Below are 4,967 nucleotides of genomic sequence, written 5' to 3'. Positions count from 1 at the left end.
ACGGTGTGTGGGACCAGGACTGCTCTAAAAGCAGCTGCGACTGCTGGCGAGTCTGCCACATGAGTAGAAGCAGTGGCTGGTGTAGGAGTAGGGGCTGTTGTGGTCACCACTAAAGAAGAACTAGCAGCAGTGCTAGCTGTGGTGGTGACCGTAGAGGAAGTGGCAGCCTGAACTGAGCTAGCTGGAGCAAAAACTGTCCCTGCAGCTGAAACTAGAAACACTGGGGCTGCAGTGGTGACTAACGCGGAGGCAGTGGCAACAGCAGGGGCCACTGTCTCACTCAAAGACGGACTAGAGGTGGAGCTGGTAGAAGGGAGAGAACTAGACTCCATCCTGTAAGCAAAGCAAGGGGTATGATAAGAAAACAACTGCTAACCGTGGCTAAAACAGCACGTAAAACCAGCATGTGGCAGCATGTGAGTCCCCTACAAGTCGAAAAATTTGACTTTACAGCACATAAGACCCAACAATCCTCAAAAAATTTTGAATAGCAGCATGTAAATGGCGATAAGGGTGGGGCATATCAGTCAACAACAAGAGCATGTAAGTGTCAACTGAGGTTAAGTATGGCAAAGGAGCATGTGAACCCGTCTGTCAGTCGAAAATTCGACTGAGGCAGCCCTAATCGCAAAAATTTGCGCACATTCGAATGGAAGCATGTTAGGCATGTTAAACATTCTACAAACAGCAGCATTATCGCAACAAGGAAGCTAGCTTAGACAAATGACAGCAGCAAAAACCCGTCTGACAGTCGAAATTTTCGACTATCCTGAGTCCAAATCGCAAAAATTCATGTAGAATTCGAATTAAGCATGCAAAAACAGCGAGGGAGGGGAATTATGATCATCAAGCAAGATAACTAAGGGCATACAAACACAATCAAGTCGAAAAAAATCGACTAAACAGGGATTTCGAGCCCTAATACCAATTTTTCCTCATAAAATTCGAAATAATCGAGATTAAAATACAAAGAGGTTATAGAAATCACTTACTTGATGGCAATGAACCTACAATAAGCAATTAATCTTCAAAGAACAAGAGAAATAGGCGATTTTTCGATCTCAAAACCGCAAACCCTAACCCTCTTCGAAAAACGTGTAAATGGACACCAATCAAGGGGAAAATAAGGGGTTATGAGAGATTAATTAGAAAACAAGAGATTGTAGGTGGCGGATTGGAGATTGGGCAAGAAAATATGGGGATTTGGGGTGAGTTTGATCGCAATAAGGGTTTGGATGACGAAAATAGGGGATGAATGAATAAGAAAATAAAAAGAAAGAGTTTAAGGTAGAAAACTCCCTGCGTCCTATTCATTTTCACTCGATCGAGTGGTTTAAAACCACTCGATCGAGCACTTTTATGCTCCAGTCGCTCGATCGAGTAGAATTCTACTCGATCGAGAAGTCCCCCTTTTTGCTTTACTCGATCGACCTGTAAAAGTGCTCGATCGACCAAATTTTCACTCGATCGAGTACAAAAAGTACTCGATCGAGCTCTTTTCTCGCGTAAGCTCTTTTAATTTCGTCATTTCTTCCTTGGAGTGCGTAAAACTTCCCCAAACCTGCATAAAAACATATGCAAAAATTTCCCAAAATACCAAACACGCGTAAAAATAGTCTGTAGTCTTAAATCTACGCTAAAAACTGTCTAAAACTAATTGTCCTAATTAAAAGCAATGAAACAATTCAACGAAAAGTTCAAAAATTATCTATTACAAAGTGTTACACGGGGCATTTCCCCGCTCAATTCCCAATTCAATTCAGTAGCCCTTTGGTGGGCTCCTGACTGGAGGACGTCATCTCAGCAACATTGACTGTCCCCTTCAACTTCCATGAGCATGAATTTGAATCATTTAAAACGGTAGGAGGGGAGTAGTTCACATCCACGTAAGCACGAACCTTCCTTGTCCTTACTCCTTTATCACCAGCTGTAGCGTCATCATCTCCAAATCGATCGGCTTTAATTGCACCATTTCCTTTGACAGCTCCTTTATTGCTTTCATCTGTACCTGCAGCAAGGAAAATAGACGAACTTTCCTCCTTTTTGCTCTCATCTCGAGGCGGAGGGTTAACAATAGCAGTACAATTCTCCAAATTTTCATCTGGAGTGTCAATAATAGGATCAATAGAAGAGAGAGCATTGCAAGGCTGGGCTTGCATGGGAGCTCTCCGGAACTTTGACTGATGAAAAATCAGCTCCTCGTTCCCTACCTGAAAGGTCAAAGTCTTTCCCCCGACATCTATAACTGCACGGGCAGTAGACAAAAATGGTCTCCCTAAAATGATAGGGGTGTGTGCATCTTCGGGGATGTCTAAGACAACAAAATCAACGGGAATAAAGAACTTCCCGATCTGAACAGGTACGTCTTCTACTACACCTAATGGCCGTGATAAACTACGGTCGGCCATCTGGACAGTCATGTTGGTACAACTCAGCTTTGTCAAACCAAATCTCTTAGCTAGAGACAATGGTAAGACACTCACGCTAGCGCCTAGATCGCATAACGCGTTATCAATTAAATGGATACCGATATGACAAGGGATCGAAAAACTACCCGGATCTGACTGCTTAGTGGGTAACTTATTTTGAAATAGGGCTGACCCCACCTCAGTCAAAGCTACGGTCTCACTATCACTAATAGTACTCTTACGCGATAAAATTTCTTTCATAAACTTAAGATAAGAGGGTACCTTTGTCAGCAATTCAGTGAACGGCAAAGTGACTTCCAAGCTTTTCAGAAGTTCGACAAATTTGCCGAATTGTTGATTAGCTTTAGTATTCTGCAGTCGCCTCGGGAAGGGAACCGTGATGGGTATCTCGAGTCCCTTGTTTCTCGCTTCCAATGTATCTTCCGGTGCAAGTTCTGTATCCTTTGGACGCTTCTTACCTCTCGAACGAGGTCTTTCCGGTGATTCCTCGCTTAAACGAGCACTAGCAGGCTCTCGAACAAGCTTCCCGTCATCAAAACTACTCGATCGACCAAATTCCTCATCTGATCGAGCAGTTTCCTCATCAATATCAGTCGATCGAGTGAAATTTTCACTCGATCAAGCAACTCCATTTTCTGCTTCACTCGATCGAGTAGAAAAACTACTCGATCGACCAGTCTGCTCTTCCTATTCACTCGATCGAGTGGAAAAACCACTCGATCGAGCACTTTCGTCTCCAGTTCTGCTCGATCGACCACCTGTAATCAGTCGATCGAGCACTTGCTTTGCCGTGAGCTTATTTTCTTCGATAGAACACTGTTCACCATCAGTTTTAGCCTTCCTCGGGTCTGATTTCATCACTTCCGGTCCCTCATAAGAAAGACCGCTTCTCAAATTTATCAGATTTAACTCATGTGGATTCTTCTCATTTTGAGTCGGTAAATGACCCTGCTTTCTCGAGGATTGATTCGCGGCTAGTTGGGCAACTTGAGTTTCAAGTGCCTTAATGGACGCATCTTTCTGTTGATCACTCAGCTGAAACTGCTTTGTAATGGATTGTAATATAGACTTTATCTCACTTATTTCACTCACCCCACCGGAAGATGATGCACCTTGATTAGAAGGAGTGAAAGAAGGGGGCTTCTGAAAGCCTTGTTGATTCTTGTGTGGAGGGAGATACGGTTGCTGCTTGTGCGGAGGAGGAGTAGGATTGAACACATTTTGACTACTCCACCTCAAATTGGGGTGGACGTTCGGCTCATAATAGGTGTTTGTCTGCCTGTAATGTTGAAAGGCAGCACAAGACTCATAAAAATGTGGACAATTATCTGAAACATGTCCCTCTCCTCCACATCACTAACAGACGAAAGGACCGTTTGAAATAGCATTCACGTGGTAGATTCCTCCTTTCGAGGCTCCTCCCAACTCATACTTATCGAGTCTCGCCGTGAGAGCCTCTAATGCAGCTACAGAAGGGGATTCAGCACTCCTCCTTTGATTCCCTCTGGAATTCCCATACTCAGCTTTATGGGTGGCTAAGTCATCAATGATCTTCCACCCCTTAGTCTCTCCCATATTCTCAGCAAATCGGCCACTAGCTATAGCATCCAAGATAGCCCTCTGATCGTCATACAGCTCGTTATAGAACTGATTGCATAGACTCCACTTTTCGAACCCATGGTGCGGAATAGTTCGCACCAACTTCTTGAAACGGACCCATGCTTCATGAAAGTTATCATCAGGACCCTGTTTAAAGCTCGTGATCTGAGCTCTAATGGCATTAGTCTTCAAGGCATAGAAGTACTTCTTGTAAAACACCAGAGCCAGCGAATTCCAGTCAGTTATCCCATGAACAGCTCGGTCAAGATCCCTATACCACTCCCTTGCAGCATCGCGGAGTGAGAAAATAAACTTGGTTTCTTTTATCTGATCCGGGGTCACGCCAGCTGGTGGGGGTATGGAACAACAATAATCAATGAAAGTCTCCATATGCTTGGCTGCATCTTCATTTGCAGCTCTCCCGAATTGGTTTCTCTCAACCAAATTGATATAGGACGGCTTCGGCTCGAATTTTCTTGCCTCCCAGGTAATGTAAATCCCTTATAGAGATTCGCAGCTGTCGGCTCGAGTGATCGGGGCAATAGTTTCTTCTTCGGCCATTTCTAGAAAGTCCGGAGAAGTGACGGTCTCAGCTGATGAATTAGAAATAGGAGATGAAGGTGGATCCTCTTCAAACAGAGCGTTCTCATAGTAACTAGACAGAGTACTCAGCTCTTCCTCTGTCGGCAATATCCTAGATGATCGCCTCAACTCATGCAAAGTCTTCTCAATCTCAGGATTGATCGGTAGTAGTTCACCACCCTGTGACCTGCGCATAAGAAGAAACTACAAATAGAATATAAGAATAGTTTAAGGAACGGATGCCCCTTAAACTAAAAGGAAGACTAAAAATAAAACAACTAATAATTTAAACAATTGCCTCCCCGGCAACGGCGCCAAAATTTGACACGGCTATCGTGTACCCTGTCAAAGATAAAA

The 4,967-nt window shown here is 43.9% G+C and overlaps 1 non-coding gene across 1 annotated transcript; it reads left to right on the top strand.

Annotated features, from left to right (window-relative positions):
* The first annotated feature begins 4,101 nt into the window (after nt 1-4,101).
* LOC141636024 (small nucleolar RNA R71) lies at nt 4,102-4,208 on the top strand. The gene has a single exon (XR_012540668.1). It is a non-coding gene; the product is annotated as a small nucleolar RNA R71 (small nucleolar RNA).
* Nucleotides 4,209-4,967: the final 759 nt, after the last annotated feature.

Source organism: Silene latifolia, chromosome Y (genome assembly GCF_048544455.1).
Source record: "Silene latifolia isolate original U9 population chromosome Y, ASM4854445v1, whole genome shotgun sequence".
Lineage (NCBI taxonomy): Eukaryota > Viridiplantae > Streptophyta > Magnoliopsida > Caryophyllales > Caryophyllaceae > Silene > Silene latifolia.
The sequence above is the reverse complement of the archived record's forward strand: the minus strand, read 5'-3'. Positions and strand labels throughout refer to the sequence as shown.